General features: G+C 33.9%; 1 protein-coding gene across 1 annotated transcript in view; it reads left to right on the top strand.

Annotated features, from left to right (window-relative positions):
- Window positions 1-19803, top strand: part of LOC128868855 (uncharacterized) — a 218410-nt gene that overhangs the window by 97372 nt on the left and 101235 nt on the right. The gene's annotated exons all lie outside the window — the stretch shown is intronic.

The raw sequence follows: 19803 nt of genomic DNA, 5'->3' as shown, positions 1-19803 counted from the left end.
TTTACAGAAAGCAGCAAAAAATTTTGTAGTTTTATCTGTATTGTTATATAGGGCCAGCCATTTAACGTTTGGTATAGATGTACATTTGTGGAGCAACATCAAGACCCAAGCCATAAATAGGAGAAGGAACTCGGCCAAACACCCTAAAAAGGTGCACGCGCCAATTATATATATGTATATACATTAAATGATATATGGATGTTGGAATAGATTTTGGTATACATTTTTTCGACTTGAACAACTAAAGAAACATCCATGGCATGTAGCAAAATTAGTTTATGCTCAGACATTAACGAAATTGGTTGCATTTGTCAAAGTGCGCACATAGAAGCTGCCCCCATTTGACTAATTTTGAGGCGAGCAGTTATAGACGAATGAAAATAAACTACCCTATGCAAAAATAAAAATAAAAATAAAAGATAAAAGTTGTTCACCCCTTCTGAAATATTTCTGTTTATTTTTGATGTCAAAATATCATATTTCATCTGCTGTATATAGAACAGTTGCTTTTCGATTAGAATTGAAAAAATATAACATAAAAAAACGGAAGGTTCGTTAGAAAATATTAAATGAATTTCCATTTGAATTACCTTTTTTTCTACATTCACATAAAAGAACGCTGAACTAGTTTTACACAACTGTCGATATTTCAACTAAATTAAATTCAATTTCAAGTAATGGCAATTTAGATTTGATATTTCTTAGAAGTGGAAAATCTGGCTGTTTTGTTTATTTATTTAATTATTTATTTGTATAAAATATTATTATCAGTGATTACAATACACAATTCAGGCAACCAGCAACAGAGGCTATCGGCCTAAAAGCCTCGTTCAAACGTAGCATTTAATAGTAATTGATAAAAAAATGTTAATGAAATCCTCAATACTCATACAAACACCTTTTGATATAACCTTTTTGCAAACGAAAACAAAAATTTGGGGAATACCTGGCCTATTTAATTTTAAACTCACTGTCGTCTAAAACTAGGTCAAGTTAAACTTTTCGCTTTTTCAACATATCATCCTTTTATTTTTTGTTTCTGCTTTTGAAGTAACAGTTAATTTTCTCAACACACTTTTTGCACCACAAACCGCACGAGCTACGCATTCCAGTGAAATTAGCCGTTTGCCAGACAACGGTTTCCAGACGAGCGGCTTCATGTATATACCCACATATGTATGTTTGTATGAAGGCGTATACACATCAACTATTTCACGTGTTGCATAAGCGCATACAAGCTATTGTTTTCTTTATTTATTATTGTTGTTGTTGTTGCGAAGCTGTGCGCTAATTTGCTGTCAAAGCTGTTATTGTTGACGCTTTTTGGATACTTTATTTTACTTTGCCGCTGCTAGCAACACAACTGAGAAATAAAACCGACTCAAAAAATCGCATGAAACAAATTCATTACAAAATGTAACGCAGCAACACATATAACAACAAACAAAAATACTTATACATATATATATTGATATAAAGGTTGCAGCTGAAAAGTAGGCGCAGCGCATCAAAATGAAATGAATCTTCATATCTCTACTTAATTCATACGTACTTACATAGGTAAATGTACGAGCACGTACGAGTACTACAGATGCGCACTGCCTGCGACTGGTATTGGAGCTTACGCAGCAGCAAAGCCTCTTTAAAATGTCTTGGTGTGCCGCTATTGATTGATTCATAAAAGCGTGAAACTCACACCAAATTTTAGTAATTTTTTTCTGTTAACTAGTTTTTGGCAACTCGATTTCCTCCTCTATTTTGTCCATTTACAATTTCTGTGGCTCAAGTTTTTAGTGGAAAAAATACAACAACAATATATTCATATTTAAGCGGGAGGTGTACGATTTGCACATCTCTTTCTATCTCTCGCCCGCTCACCTAATCGCTGATTGACTGCCCAAACAATTTGACTCGGCAGTCCATTGACTTAACACCTTGTAGTACAAAGAACTAGTTTGCCACTGGTTCCCATATAAGGAGTTTAGAGCCTTGGCAAGTTCATATTCATTCTCTGGTATATATATGTACATTGTAAATTCTCTAGTAAATTTTATTATGGAATTATCCTGCAATATAATGTCGTGTTAATTGTCCTTCCGTGGCATACATTTTTAGATAGTTCAAAACTAGTACCAAATTGGACACATTAGACCTACTTCTAATTTCAGCACTTTTTCGTAAATTTGGCACCAGCTCCCATGCTTAGCGCATGATTGTCAAAATTTATAAAAAATTGTTGAATAGTTCAGAAAACTATAAATTGTGTATATTATGTTTGTATGTATAGTAGATACTCAGCGCACAAGGTAAAAACTTTCTTTTTTCACATGCAAGCGCGCAGCATTTGATATTTTATCATAAGATGGATTATTGGTTTGAGATAATGGCGTCGTGATAGAGATTTTGTTTTTCATCTTTGGCTCGATCTGCATTGTCATACAACCTGTGGATTCCCTGCCCATAATTCATCTGTCATTACCTAATTCAATCAAAGCCGATTTAAGTAGATATATGCATGAGAACAGAGTGGTACCCACGTTATGGGCTGAATTTAGTGTAGGTAAAGCCAACTTCTTTCTATAGAGCAAGTTTCAGATATACATATGTCTCCAAATACCGATTTTACTTATTTGGTGCACTTCGCAGCCAGCTAAATTAAAAATTCATGCATTCAAAAAGGTATTACTGTAGAAATATTATTGTATTGTATCTTTTCCAGTGTACATTGTGATAAAAGCTATAAAGAAGGCACTTCTTCATCTCTTTTATTCCTATTAATTCAGCCTGAAAGAACAGGTTAAGGTTTAGGAGAATTCGTGCTGTAACAAGGAGCTCTAATGAAAATCGATTGCCACTTCTGTTGTTTAGCCTTGAGATAACGGTGAACATGGTTATAAATCCTATAAAGTTGTCCCAGTCGCTGTTCTGCTCTGAGAGATTCTTGTGAGAAACTAATCAAAGTTTAGTCCATAACTGGGGATTGGTACGAATGGCAATTGAAGTGCCCGATTGTGCCCAATCGAGTGGTATTTCAGCGTGACTGCGATCGGCTAATGCTGCAAATGTTGAAAACATACTTTTGAAAACACTCAAATAGGGTGGGATAGCGGTCATAATTCACCAATTATTGATTGTTCCGAAGCATATTAAAGGATTTTGCTCCCCACCACTTCCATTCTTTCTAGGAAATTGAAAAGTTACACAATTTTGGATTAACCCCAAAGCCAGGTAGTTTTTCCGAGGGGAGATACACAAATTACTTTAGAGACGAACGAAAGTAGGGCAGCGACGGGTAATAATTTATTTCTACGCTATACTCCTAATAATAAATAAAAAGTCGTATAAATTCAGCCACAGCAAGAGATGAAGAAAAGAGTCCCAATAAATAACAAAAAGTGATAAGTACAATAATTAATAACAATTATACAATAATAAATATAAAAATGATAAAATAATAAGGAAAAAAAAAATTTATAAAAATGTGTATTAATTTTTCACACTTCACTGAAAAACAAAATTGAAACTGCTTTTTTGAACTAGTTACAGACTAGTTGCATCTCGACTAGTTCACATTAACTGGAAAATCAAAAGCTCTGAACTCTAATTTTAAATACAATTTTCCCGCTATGCACTTGTGTATGTGTGCATATGTTTGCTAGCTTCGCACGTTGATCGCTTTAGCGTTAAGCGCCGCTAACAACAATTGCGCTGTCCAATGCAGCAGGAAGGTGTGCAATTACTGATTGCAGTTGAGCGGAGCAAACCAGCATTTTTAATAGCGCACACTCTGCGTGAATACTCACACCTACTTATCCATATACATATGCAACTATTTGGTAATTGTTGTAGTTACTTATGTTTTCAAGCAATTTTTTGCATTATAAATATAAATTTTTGGAATTTCTCGTTGCTTTATTACTTAATTTTTACATGAATTACAATTTTTCGCGCTCTCAGCTCGGATGTCTAAATTTTTATTATTGTTTTTTTTTTTTTTTGCTATTATTTGTATGTATGTGTTTGTTACTCTCATAACAAATCTTTTATTGTTTTTCTTTCCACTGTTATTGCCGGCATAATGCATGTAATTGCTAGGAATTGTTATATCTTTATATTGTTGTTGTCACGGTGTGGCATCACTAGTTTTTTTTTTTTGGTTTTTTATGTTTTTTTTTTTTGTTTTTTAATTTCAGCTCGAACACTTTTCTCACGATTACAATGACCTAATGCCCTCATAATCAAACACATGTATGCTATATAAATACATAATAATAGTATAGGTGCTTGTATTCATTCAAAATAAATATATTGATGCATAAAGTTTAGCTACCTTGTTATGTCAGCAGCAAAAACGGCAAACTGTGTGAAAAAAACTTTAATCGGAGGAGTAAACTCCAAAGTTAATAAAATTCCAAACTTTGTAAAGCCAAAGGCAAACCCCAGTTTTCTTCATTAGTCAGGAGTTGAATCTGTTATTGGAATCTGTTATTGTCTTATAGCTTAACTTACAACACTCTCACTTATGTAAGTCGTCACTGACATTTTTTTCCCATCTTCGATTTTATCTGCACTCAAATCTACACAAGGCATGTCGCTGTTAAGTGTGAAATCATATCCAACTGCTGAAGAAATATAGTAGTCACGCCATATCTGCCTACCTAAGCATAGAGGCATAGGCTAGGTAATTGTAATCGTAGCCCAGACGAAGGCATACTTAGTATCAGTGAGCCCATTGTGATGCCTTGACTCAGGTTCGTATTGCGCTTTATCATACTCCTAGAAACGAAATCAGATTGTGCATTTAAAAAAACTTAAAATGCATGATTGTTCTTCGAACTCAACCAAACTAAACAGTCAAAAATGTAGCTGTAAAAGAAGAGCGCTCTAACACTCGTTAGAGCAAAGTAGTTGCAAAGAAAGTGTTGGACGCTCTTGATCTCTACGTCTTCGGAGTTCCAGCAGCAAAAGTCGTTTGCTTTAGGCAGTATTAACTGATAATTCAAGTCAATTTGTCAAGGAGAGGGCATGCCAATCAAGCAAATGTTCAGATTGTTTTTGCCCAGCTATCGCAAAAGTAGTTTCTACAAACCATATTTTGCTTACCTCTTAGTAGAATTATGAGAGTTTCCATCAACACAAGAAGATTTGCTTTTTTCTAAACTATGCATGTGGCATATTTAGAATTTACGGAAAATGATAGTGCGGCTATCTAATCAGGCGGCTCAACGCTTGATCGCAACGCACGAGGTGACCATTTCTTTAGGAGTCCCATCCTAAACCAAACTACAGGCAGAGCTTTTATTGATTATAGAAGCAGTAGAGCAAGTCGAATCAGGAATATCTACGCTAAACTTGCGGTAGACTCTCGATGGTCTTTGCAAGGCGTTGCGAAATAGAAAAGCCTTTACCTCAATGGAGTAGAAGGAATACTGCTAGGCTGAGACAAAGCACACCTAAGTAATATTTCTGGAAAATAATATGTTATTTACAAGCGCTATGTAGAGAATTTAGGTATAAACACGTTGGAGAAAAATTAAGAAGAAGTACGACCTATCGGATTACCAAGCAAGCGTGAACAAACTGCGGTATCCAAAGACGGTGAAGTATGTACTTTCTAAAAAGGGAATGCTTTCTGAATCTAGATCGGGTAAGCATTATAAAAAGTACTTAAGAATGTCAAGGTTGAACAGGTACAAAATTTGTGTTCGACTCCCATCACCACCTTTTCACCTTTCCGACTGCAATAGAAATACTTGGATAAGAAATATATGCCCTTAACCCACAGTAATCTTTTATAATTCCAAACACTCAAGTAGTGGAGAAAAGTTCATTTGAGTGCATTTTTTTTTTTATTTCTTTAGGCCAAGTAGGTATTGTTATTGACACGTATTTTCAGTTACCAACAAAAAATTCTCAGAACCCTGTAGGCAAACTTCGCTGAGAATGCTGCTGTTCTGTTCCTCGTTAGTTTACCCGTGACGCAGTTACCAAGAATGAACTTTTCACCAGGTGAGGGTATATTTTGAATTTAATTCGATATTTATGGTAGCTTCGAAGTGGTACCACCTTGTATGTAGTGAAATAATAACAATTTCACTGCTAGATTAAATGTTAAGGGGTAACTTAGCTTATGAGCTGCTCTGTGGGACATAAAATAGCAGCAACAGCTCCCTTGAACCAACATAAACAATAAATTTATAAATTTAAAGCAAGTAGCAGAAGCTGAACTCGACTTCAACATTTACGGAGTGAGAGGCACAGGATATTTTACACTTTCTCTCGTTGACTGGCTTTTCATTGAAATCTGTATACGATTGTCCAATAACTTTCCATCAAGTTGAATTGCACACAGAAATTACTACTGTTTTTTATTCAAGTGGCATTGACTCACTTAGAGTTTCGAGTAACTTCTAAATGATTTTTAACATAGACACTACACAATGGTAATTATGAAAAGAGGAACTTGACTATTTCATAATAAAATCATAAAAATTAATATAAAATAATTGAAACAATTTTCTAATAGTTTGGTTCCCCTCAGAGCTAAATTGCAACACACATCTCAAAGACATATGTACACATACGAATAAACATGCAAACTGATAGCTGAAACTACGAAAATTCCCAGCAGCAAAAATGCATATGCACACACACATCCATATACATGACACTTGCATGCATGTCTATGCATAAGTGCAAGTATTCAGACGTTGTGAGCTATTCGAACGCTTCCATCGCTGCTGCTTCAGCGGCGGCTGCTTTGATTATAGCCGTGGCTGTGGTTGTGGTGGTGCGCATGTGTGTCACGGTCGTTCCAATGGGCAATTGTTGAACATTGTGGCAGTTATTTGTTTGAGTTGCTGCTATTGTTGTTGCTAACGCCATTGCCTGCAACCACTCGCTAGATAAGTAATAGCGAAATATTGTGCATGCAATTGTATGTGTTTATGTATGTGTTTTGATGCATTTAAAACCAAAAATGCAGCGGTAGCAAGTAATGCTTCGAGCTACAACAACAATAACAAAGCGAAAGCAATGGCGGACTGGCAAAGAAAACAAGAAACAATGGCAACAAAAATGTTATACTCCCTGCGTCTCCTTGAGTTGTTTGCTCTCGTACTGCTCTGCCAGTGATGGCTGCAATGGTGGCGTTGCGTTGCCGCCGACAGCAACAACATGTCATTGCAGAATAGTGCAAGTTTTTTTTGTTGCACTTTTAAGTAGATTTTCACATTTGTTACGGTTTTTAAGTAACATTTATGCATTTGTTTACTAAAAGTATTTGCTGTGTCTCGTTTGCTTTAGTATTTTTCCTACATTTAATTTTTTCTCTTACAAAATACTAAATGACAACAAATCACAAGCATACAAAATGACAGCCAATACGTAAATATGCATTTTTTGCGGAATTAAGTTGTCGTTAATTGCTTGCAACATGCAACCTATTTTACAAAAACTTTGCAGCACAAATTTATTTCAGTTGAAGTTTCAACTGAAGTAGAATTACGAAAATTACTTTTTAAATTAAAATTTAAAAAATCGTTTTATTATCATGTTTTTAAACAAAATGCAGTAAAACCAAATTTCAAGCATAAAATATTGCGATTTAAAACGAGCAAAGTCCGCAATATAATTTTTTTTAAATTCTACAAGTAAATTTCTATTTAAATTGAACTAAAATAAAAATTGTAATAAAAAAATGTAAAACCCTTTTTTTTTAAGTGATAAAAATTGCATAAATTTCGATTCCCAAGTCATTTTTCTAATTTCTGTCTCGTATCTCGTTGAGAAACCCACTGCAAACCATTTAGAGCCCCTGCACTCTAAGCTCCTTACTCGTCTATATGACACACTCGTGTAAGCGTACAACCAAAAGCTTCCCAGAGAGAGGTCCTACAATATTTAGCTTTGAATATATCTCCTCATTCCCTTAACAAAAGGCAACAAAAGGAACTGAGTTTTCTCACATTATTAGAATATTTGTGGTAACTTTCAAAGAAATACTAAAGAAAGGCCACAGACTTTTAATGTTAAAAAAAATTACGAAACGCAAACTCTCAAACTTTTGAGCGAAAAAAAAATAAAACAACAATTAATTGCTCCATAGAGGAATCTGTGCGGCACACCTTATCAGCAACCAGTCGAAGCCAAAAGTTATATGTATGTGATATCTTCGACTACAGTGGTATCAACGTAGGGATTAAAATTTAGGAAAGCCAATGTAAATCTTTTATTCTTACATTAAAGAACCACATTAATATTCATATATAGAAACGTAGAAAATTGTTTCAAAGTGCATCACTCAAAAACTTCTGCCCCGATTTTAGCATATTTTACATCTTGGAAAGCGCATAGTTCGTAGATGGTTTATGTGTTGCCACCCGTTTATATTACAAGCAAAAGTAATTTATTAAAAAATACACATAAATATTACAATATTACAGCAAATGTAAAAAAAATATATATTACAAAAACTGCTTTATGGCAAAAACAGAAGCTTATCACACATTTCAGCGGAACGTGGAGATATAGGCATCAATCACCTATTGCCACCTATTTTTTGAAAATTAAGAAATTTATTACAAAGATATATTAATTGTAAAAAAAATATATAGCTCAAGGTAAAGCTAACTTTATTCCAATAATATGTAATATATATTTAAAGGCGCTGTCATCTAAATTTAAAGAAAAATTTAAATTAATAGCAAAATTTAGTTAGATGTTTGGATTGAGTATAGAAGTATTACAATGGGTCTCTGTGTATTACAAATAATTCAATCAATCTCAACAATTTGCATTTAAAGTCAATACGTTAAAAGGATTTTTCCAAAATATTCAATTTTTTTTATCCAAATACGCCCTCTGCGTCCAAAACAGGTGCCAAGTTAGTGATAATAACAATATTACTTGCGATTCACAATTTTCAAGTGATCCTTTGTAGTATAGATTCATAGTATTGGAGATCCTGTATGTACAGAAATTGGCCTTTTTCTCTTTTATTGCTGTTGAGAATTGCCTTAGCCTAAGCTCCGGAGTCAGTTAGTTAGCTAATTTATTTATTAGAGCTCAATGTAGGTGCACATCTCTTGCTGTTGTTGAAATGAGCCTGTTTATTATTCTCAAATACCTGGCATCCCTATAAATTGTTTCATAAATAGTCTATTGAGAAAAGCAGCGATCGTATAAAGTGAATGAAATAATAAAATATTTAGTGGAGCTTCCTAAAACAATTATATCAAAATTATATCTGTCAACGGCAATTGGTTTCACTAGGATTGCTATTTCACTGATCAGCAATCAACAATCTAATAGTATGAACAACCAAATCGAGATCTATGCATAACGCAAAGTTCGTACCACTTAGTAGGTTAATTCGAAATTTGGCTTAAAATTAGTGACTCTAAGATATATCACCCTAAGCGTATTTCCCGCATGTATTGACTGCCGCTCACTTTCCGTGCATTTTGTGTTTTATTAATGGCTTTAATTAATTTTTTTAGCACTCACATTTAACTGTTTTGCATAAATTTTTGCATATCGTTAAATAAAGTTGTGAATAGAAACTCCAAATGCTACTCATTGAAAAGTTAAGTAGGTCAAGAAATATCAAAAACATTTAAGTCTAACGTTTTTCTTAATTAACAAAACGGATCTATAACATATTAATTATAGGGTTCCCCTATGAAATGTCTAATTTCTGGATGCCAGTACCATTATTAACTTATTCATGTGTATGTATAAGCTGTAGTATGCACATACATATGTTATTAAGCCTCTATTTATAAGTAGTATTGAACCTTTTTCCAAAGAATTGTGCCGCATATAGCGAGTAAAAGTCAGAGAATTTAACAACTGCTGTGGGTTTTTTACTTACGTATTTAAATATACAAGCACATCATTGGTACCAGCTGGTGCCGGTTTGGCTACTAAGTTCAACATTTCTCTACTCAATATTCATTATTAGATATTATTTTTTTCTTTTTTGCTTTTTTAAATACCTACGTTCGCCGAAAACTATTGAGAAGTGAAGCATTCAAAGACTGCGGGCAAAGGTTCTCCCTCGCGCCAGTTTACTTCTAACCGTGTAACTGTTAGGATCGAACCATAGAGGCGAACGTAATCGTATTTGGTAAAATGGAAAATTAATAGAAAACGTAAAAATCGCGGAGAACGAAAGCCTCATAGAGTTATTTGATTCTGACGTGCGATTCCGCTTAAAAAAAGCTTGTGTGAAAAATCTAAATTCAAATTGGTTCGTGGACTTTTATTGTTGGTCATCTGCAAGCTTGTGAAGCTTAGTGTTGAAGTTCTGAGAAGTTTTAAAAAGTGTATAGTGCAAGAAGTGTTAGTGTTGCTGTACGTATGTATATGCGTCATTCTGTGAATTTAAAGTAAGATAAAAATTAAATAGCAAATGTATGCTTAAATAATAAATTTAGTAGCGGAACATTTTCAAAACTGGTTTTAACAAATCTCGCAGTACTATTTTGTACAGTGTATATTTAAAAACTTTTAATTTTGGGTAAGAGAAAAATGTATCTGGTTTTTTTAATGCACGCATACATGAGAAAACTTGTAAAAAAAAAATAGTTTAACTCCTTAAACTGTAGCTATATGCATTAAAAAATCTATCCTTTAGCTTTTTATGCATGTTGGGAAATACTTCCACTCATACTTAAAATTTGAAGCGACACACATTATGTAATTAAATAAATTAAAGTTTTCCATACAGTCAGTAAAATGGTAAAAAAATGTCTACAAAATGTGGGTGCTGCTGTGATCAATGTTGTTTTTTTTTTAATAAAATCGTGTACCTCATAAAGTAATTCTGTAATTAAAAGTAAACAATTTCTTAATACCTCCAGAGACACCAAATGTGTGATTTCTAGAATGGACAAAAACTCTACATGAAAAATTCTGAATGTATTCAAATAAAACTTTTCACAAAACAAAAATTTTACAATTTTTTTACAAAGAGCCGACATTTCTGGAGCGAAAATACCTCTACAAAAATATTGAATATATACATATTTGTAAGCAGATTAAATTTTAATTCACAGCCAAAGGTCTACATAAATGCCGGAGGTCGTAGCTGAATGGGTTGGTGCCTGACTGCCATTCGGAATTCGGAGAACGTAGGTTCAAATCTGCGTGAAATCCAAAAATGAAGAAAAAGTTATATTAAAGTTAAAAGTTGAAAAAGCCACTCATAAAAAAATATCTGCCGTTCGGAGGCGACTTAAAACTGTATGTCCCTCCATTTGTGAAACAAAATCAAGACGCACGCCACAAATATGTAGAAGGAGTACCTCGGCCAAACACCCAAAAAGGGTGTAAGCGCCAATTATATATACTTATATACAAAAAATATGGCGAATGTATATTATTTCAACAAAACTTGGCATAAAACAAAACATTCACAAATATTAAAAAAAAATTTTGAATTTATATATTTATTTATTTGTTTTATTTTATAAAGGTTTACATAACAATAAAATTATTATACAAACTAAATAAAGTTATTGCTCCAAATATTTATATGAATGCATGTGGCCCAATTCAAAACCGCTAACCAATATTTTTGAGAATTAAAAACTGTTCAAAAGCACTGATAAATTTGTTTATAAAAAAAGTTAAAAAAGCTGTATTCATAAGTAGTTGCGTTATGATAGCAAATTTAATCACAAAACCAATATCCTACAAAACAAGTCTACAAAATATGTCTTCTTTTTAAAACACTTACAAAGATTTCATTGACAAATGCAAGTGATTATTTTCCATGCAGCATAAACAAAAATTGGCTTTTAATTAGTATTTGGCGTAAATCTTTTAAAAATCGCCATTAGTACCATAAAAAGCATTTAGTTTTCCGTGCTTACTTTTAGAGCACTTTGCAAAACTCGGCAACCTCCATAACCATTTTCTGAATATCTAATAAAGCAAATGTACATATGTATATGTCTGCAGCGCCAGCAAAGCCACGCTCATGGCCTTAGACAGTTCTCCAACGACTTCAAGTGTGGTTGAGTCCTGTAAATCCAGGCTTAGCTATGTCGGTAGGCATAATAGCTTGATGCTAACATGGGACCTTGGACTCGTGGGTATCGCGGGTAGCGAGATCTCTGACTCTTTAGCTAGAATGGGCTCTGACGCCAAATTCTTTGGCCAGGAGCCCGTTCTGCCACTCTCTTCTGCAGCCATCAAAGCCACGGTTATCAAACGGGTTACTGAACCCACAAGCGAGCTTGGCAGGCTGAGAGTGGCTGCAGAGGCACAAAACTGATGTTACCTGTCATGTCCGACCGACTGTCGCAGATCCTCCTGCCATTAAACAGAAGGGATTGTAGGCAGCTGATTGGTCTAATGACGGGCAATTTTCTATGGGTGAAGCACATGGAAAAGGTAGGCATCTCTAACATTGCACTCTGCCTAGCATGTGGAGAGAAGGATGAGACGGTGGATCACTTTCTGTGCGTCTGCCCGGTCTTCGCTCGAATCAGGATTGAGGTCTTCGGCACTGGTGTGTTAAGAAGCGACCACCTTGGCAGCACAAGATATACTCAGATGTATTAGGAGGTCGGGTAGATTTAAAGAAAATTAAAAAAAGGAAACACGAGTACAGTACAATGGACTTAATGTTGTCTGAGTGCTGTACTTGCTAGTCTGTCCCGACAAAAACAAAAAAACGAAATGTAAATATAATTTACCGACGACATGTCAACATGCGAAATTTTTTCGAATCAAAGTTTCTACGGCTAATTATTTAGATTATCTGTATAGTGGCCAGCTATGTGATTACAATCAAATGCATTTAGAGACCCAAAAAAATATTTAAATGAGAGAAATGCATAAGATCAATTTACTATGTATTTTGCAACTTCGAAATCTCTTATACCCGTCATTCTCCGACTTTGTGGGCAGGACATTTCATGATTGCTAGATAATTTAACTTTAAGTATTCCATCTTCACGCAGAATCTTTAAACCTAAACCACAACCTTATTAACTATCCACTACTAACTATCTTACTCTACAATTGCCTTTGGAAAATACTCGTGCATCTATAAATAGACAAAAAAGGAAAATACATCCTACTACAAATATCAGTGAGCGCGTAAAGGAGTGAGTGTGAGTGAGTAAATTATAAATCATATGAGAATTGTTTGTGTCTCAGCCATTACCAGCATTAAATACTATTTTTAAAATAAAACAAAAACCATTCGTAATTTATACATCAATTCCAGTTTTCAAAGAAAAGTGCTCAGGGTCAAAATTATTTACACACTAACTGGAAATTAATTTTTAGTTATGCTAATTTTATTGTTGCCTGGAAAGTCGCGTGCCAAATGCTTCAATGCAAAACAATACATAAAACATAAGCTTGTCAATGGACAGAACATTTCCTTTGTTGGCACTAAATTCACGAAATCATCGCCTAGATACACCAAGTGGATATCGTTCGCATGCTGACTGTCACTTGACATGTCATAACAAACTATAATTTTTTTTTGTCATTAATTGGTTCCTATGAATGTGTGTATATATATTGTGATATTTCTTTTTTGCCATATCATTAGTCAAAACCTTTGACAGAGCTTTTTTTTGCTATCAATATACTACCAGCCGTGCGAACAAAGTCAGTGAATGACCTAACGAGTAGGTAGCTTACGGGGTAATGTAGCCTTACTTGCTCACATCGTTCTATGGCCTTAGGGGTTTTTTCTTCCGAATCAAATGAAGCATATGGTAAGTATAAAATAACACTATAATGATTGTAGTATGGAGACAAAGCAAACTGGACAAATTTGCATGGTGACAACAATATTTGCCAAGGTGGTGAATTTAACCGAAGTTGTTTGATCTTGAACGGATTAAAAATAAATATGAAATATTAGCATATTGTGAACATTTTATTTTCTTAAATATTTATTTATTATCGTAATGATATGCGCACTTCTCCTGCGTCTTATTGTTCGAAATACTGAAGGACTAAACATTGTTTTCCATTAATGAAGAATAGTTCTAAGTTATCTTGTGCGTGATATGCCAGCCTGAATTCACTCATCCCTAAGGGTATTAAGCTTCATAACCGATATTTCTAATAACCATTTCGCTATAGCGAATAATGGAAGGCCTCCGTATTAGTTTCTGTTATGAAACCCATCTACGATAACAACTTGCCGTTCATAAGGGAAAAGTGTAAGATCGAGGGAGAAGTTCGGTTGAAAACATATTTCAAGGAGAATTCGAAAATTTCAAGCCACTCATTGCAGGGGTTTTTATTAAAAACCATTACAAGGGCTTTTAATTTAGATTTAATGGACACATAGTTAAAAAAAGTATTGGGAAATATAATGAGAAAAAATTATTAAAAAAAAATCCATCCAATTTTACTTAAAATGGAAAAAGTTTTAAGTTTTACACATTTTTCGTCAACTAAAAATCTCTACACGAAACTCTCCAAAATACGTAAACATTGTTTTAGAATGGAAATTTTTTTCTAAGTTTTCACACATCTCTTTTGGTGATTAAAAATCTCTACACGAAACTCTCCAAAATACGTAAACATTGTTTTAGAATGGAAATTTTTTCTAAGTTTTCACACATCTATTTTGGTGATTAAAAATCTCTACACGAAACTCTCCAAAATACGTAAACATTGTGTTTAGAATGGAAATTTTTTTCTAAGTCTTCACACATATATTTTGGTGATTAAAAATCTCTACACGAATCTCTCCAAAATACGTAAACATTGTATTTAGAGTAGAACATTATTTCTAGGTTTTCAAACAACGCTTTCGCCAATTTAAAACCTCCACACTTAACTCTCCAAAATACATACACATTGTAATTTCTATTTCTTATTTAAAAGTTTGCGAGTATCTTTTTTGCCAATTAAAAATCTTTACACTAAAGGAGTTTGATACAAAAACTTGTTTGTGAACTTAAAGAACTTCAATTTTTTATATATATGCATTTCGTATACTCGTATATGTGGCGGGAAAATCTCCTCTCAAGAGTTTATTTATAAAAACCTGTTATGCTCGCCACTAAATAGACCCAAGCTTACATTTTTTTTAGTAAGAAACTAAGACTATTTTTTTTTGTTTTAGAATAGCGAATTATTTCTAAACTTCCAATTAAAAATCTCTACACCTAACTCTCTAAAGCAAAAAGTAAAAAAAAATTCATTTGCATTTGGTATTCGGTAGATTCTGCTTGGCAGCCAATATTCACCAAAGACTTGAGCGCTTAGACGAAAAATGCTTTTTCGAAAATTTATTTAACTGAAAGGGTACTACCGCTGGAACGTATTTTAGGTGGTGGTTCAAATGAACGCTTTACCATGAAGGCAACAAAGCAAAATATAGTGTGTAGAGTAAAAATTTCCTTTAAGAAGTATTAAAAAATGTTTGTGCATAGTCTTTTCTATGACCTATCCTTTTTATATTAAGCTAAACTAAATTTCTTATAAAAATCTCTCTCAAAGTCTGTAGCAGTAAATATATAGTAGTGTAAGCAAAAAACAATTTGCAAAGAATTTTCCTAAAACGGAAAGCATTTGTTTAATTATTTACAAGATCACTATTTTATTAATATTTCGCTCATATGAAGTAAACTAACGAATAATTTTCTAAGACGTTTTATTAAAGTATATTTTATGGGCGCCAAAATTTGGTAACTGTTTTGGCTCACATCATCATTAGAAATATACCCGTAGTCATATTTTTAATTTTTGTATTTATTTATTTTTTTATTGCATTAACCAATTTTTTTATTTACAACGAACAACTGCTATTGCAACATTGCCACCGGTTTTGTGCAATCGTAAAGGGCTCTTCTTCTTCTAAAGCCGTTTTTTATTTTATTTCTTCTTTTTTAACTGCAAACTCCTTACTAGCGCTACCTCTTTGCACACCCCTTTTACTGTCACTTCTTGGCCTTTTTTCGCGATTTCGTGCAATTTATGTTTCAGACTCTTTTAATATGACTTTTTGCTTAGTACGAGCACTGTTTTTGGTCTCCTTCATTGCAATTGTTGTAATTTGTTTATAGTCGTACTTGTCGAACTCATACTAAGATGAAAAAAAGTAAAAACGTTCCAACATCACTCGTTCGAAGCGTTTGATTGTCAGTTCAACTGCAATGATGCGGTAATTTCCGTTTACAGTAGCAACACAGCCATGGTACCAGCAACAGCAACAGCAGTTAGCCGCCAACCGCTAACAACAGTGACAACAACAGCCTTACAGCCGCAGTGTATATATGTACATATGTAATTACGGTAGCTGTTGTGGCGGCACAGACAATGCAGAGACAACAGCAAAAAATGGCCAATAACCACAGTACATACAAAAACAACAAGCGGGTCGCGCAACCTCGACACGGCTTTTCTGTTGCTACTTTTTGTTGTTTACTACTTTTGACTGCCACAGCAATTGTTGAGCATTGTTGTTAGCGCAATTCAGCATCGGCTTTTGTGTTGCGGCAATAGTTAAATCTTTTTTTGAATCGCTTCTTTGTTTAGTCGAGACTTGCACTGGTGCACACGCCTTCTAGTATTTTGTTTAGTTCAATTCGATTTCGTTATTTTTTGTTTTTGTCATCGTTTTATTTTCTATAAGACTTTACATCAAATTGTTGTTTAGTTTTTTATAATTTTTTTTCTTCTACGTCTTTAGCAATATTTATTTTCTTAATGATGCAGCCATCATCAAATTTATAAACTTTGTGTTTATTTAAAAATATCGCATGCAATGACAATTTTTTTTTTATTAAATTTTACTTAAAGTGCCAACCATTAATCATTACTTTTCATTCCATTTACATGTTTTTGGTTTGAAGCTAAAACTGTAATTAGGCACAAATTAGACACTTCATTAAAAGTAGTCATCAATATTTGTTGGCCCACTGTAGTTGTTTAGAGTTAGATGCCGGTGCACAATGACATTTTTCAATATATTTTTTTTGCGACTACTGGTGTGCACATGCAATGTTGTAATAAAATTTATTTGTGTCCCATTTATCTTAAAAAGCAATGAGAAATAATACTATATATAATAAGTACTCGCATTAATATTTTTAACTATAGGTACATGCAACCACAAGTCCGAACGGTTTGTGTATGACTACCATGCCGATGGTTCTAAGATGAACTGCGGTGTAGGAGCTGGCTTCCATTCGGAGCCACTCAACCTATCTCAATCAATTCGTCTTCCTGATTATGCCACCGTGTTCCAGGCAGAACTTTTAGCGATCAGAGAAGCATGCAAATCCCTAAAACTCTACAAGCAAGTTGGTGCAAGAGTAGCTATCTTCTCAGACAGTCAAGCAGCTATTAAGGCCTTAGACTCCAACTATATTACATTTCATCCAAACTGGTCCTACAGCGTAGAGAGGAGCTAAAACTGCTCAGCCATTGGCTTGAAATTACTCTGATATGCGTTCCCGGTCATAGGAACATACGGGGCAATGAGATAGAAATAGATAGAAATAAAGAGATTCCACACACCATTGGCGGATGATATGTTTCGCCACATATTAAATACATTGGTTGGAATAGACTATGGTATGGTGGATCATAGAGTTGCCGCCTGTGATGACTTTTCCAATTATTTTTCCGCGGCCGTTAGTGAGGCAGGCTCCATCGATCACTTCGGCTTAGATATCAACGTAATTAAGCGAACAAAGAAGAAGGGATATGCCCCTATTACTAAGCTGGAAAGGAGGAGAGCAATATAGATTACTCGTAGCAAGCAGGTCAACTGTTTTATGTTTGCTTTCAAAAATTGCATTTGAAAAGGTCCTTAGACATACTTACATGCGTAACAACAAAGTCCTAGCTTCCCCACTTTCATTAAGTGGACCCCGCAAGATCCTAAGCACCCTAGGAAAACCAACTTTATTTTGTTACACAGTAAATTGAACTAATTACAATAAATTAAATTGCAAAAAAGAAAATTCAGTATTCCATTGAATGCAGAAAACTTTCCCAGGATCTGGCGTAAAATATGTTGCGTAATAAAAAACATTTTGCTTCGCAATACTTGTTTTAATTTCGTTTAAAGGTAATTGCATTCAACTCATAGGTATTATAATTCATTCTTGAACCGGATCAATGGTATCCGCTTCAAGAGAGTAAATACCTATATAAACTTGACAAGGCGGCGTCCACTTTAATGGAACCAGTTTTCGTTCACTTGCTGTGTGCTTTTTTTTTGTGTCTTTTTTTGCTTTTCCTTTGCCTTAATTTTTTTCTAATCGGCTTTGAGCTGTCTGTTTTGCGACAATTATTGTTATGTTAATACTAGAAAGTTTAATAAAAATGATAATTGCATGCAAAATATCAACGATCACAGCTGTCATGAGTTCAAAGCAAACAAAATTGGAAACACGCTAATTTGGAGAACTTATTCATATGAGTTTTTTAATGAGAAATGGATACTTAGATTTATAACGTACATTTACATTTTTTGACAATTCTTTCTAATTCTTTTCGTATAAATAAGGGCATTGAAACTCTTAAACATTTTTAGGGAATTTAAGCGTTTTTGGAAGCCATTCTCATTTCTCTGGGTGTCCGCTTAAGAGAGAGTACACTGTACATATGTATATATGTATTTAAGTAGTATATATAGTATATTTGACGACTTCTGCTGATATTAATCGATCTAAATTTTGAAATTGATGTATTGTATGCAGCCATTTAGAAATTTCTTTTAAAACAAATACCATAACCAATTAAAATTCAAGATACGAATCTTTTTATTCCATTTCATGGCAATCACTGCTCTCCGGTACAAGCACGAGAAATTCGAAGCTGATTTTCTTGAATATCCACCACAAAAGGCTGCAATACAATGCAGAGGTAGTTTGGTAAACAAGAAAAACAAAATGCACAAAAAATATCACACCCAGAGTAAAAAACAAGAAGTGCTCTAAATAGCACAAACGAACGCATAAATTACAAAATCTAAACAGCTATGGGAAGCAAACCATATCCGTTTTGCTACAGTTACACGCCTTAACTGAAAAGTAAAATTGAATTAAGGCAAACAAAAGTGCCACCCGCGTTACAAATATATACAGCTTTTTTCAAAATAATAGGAGCACCACGACTTACCAAGCTTTAATTTTTATTATTTTATTTTTTTTATAAAACTATAGTACCTTTTACAATAAAAACTATATAACTCAAAACACGGAAAATTTAACAAATTTCAAAACATCGTCATAAAATTATCAACTTATTATCAGAATCTTTAGAAAGCTTCATGGTATGCGGTTTTATAGCCCATGAAATTTTAGCACGCTTGAAGAAGCTCAAAAATTGCGTAGATTTTTGACATTTTTTTCCAATATTTTTTTTCTTGCATATTTTCGAAAGTCTTTTATTTGGAAGACAATGCTCTGCACGTGAGCTAGAAGAAATTGACAATAATCAACGAGAATGTGAGCTGCTTAAAATTTACTCTTTATACTAACCCTTTGCGATAACCAAATTTCTCTGTTGGGAGCACCACCGAGTCGGAGGAAATTTCGCTTTTCAGAGTTATTTGTCCCTTAGTGATTTAAATCAAATAAATGGATTCGTTGAAACTGATTTATTGTGTTTAATAGTAATAGCTTTCTACTAATCTTAACTCTACTGATCCCGGCAATCTTTCCTTCCCTCTTACTGGCGGCACCAACTTTTACGACGACTTGCAAATGGCATCAACCGCAAAGGGCTAAAATTTAATGTGCTATAAAACTGCATGCCAAGAATTTTTCTGAAAATTCTGAGTAAAAGTTGAAAATCTTC

This window comes from Anastrepha ludens, chromosome 6, assembly GCF_028408465.1.
Source record: "Anastrepha ludens isolate Willacy chromosome 6, idAnaLude1.1, whole genome shotgun sequence".
NCBI classification, from domain to species: Eukaryota; Metazoa; Arthropoda; class Insecta; order Diptera; family Tephritidae; genus Anastrepha; species Anastrepha ludens.
The sequence above is the reverse complement of the archived record's forward strand: the minus strand, read 5'-3'. Positions and strand labels throughout refer to the sequence as shown.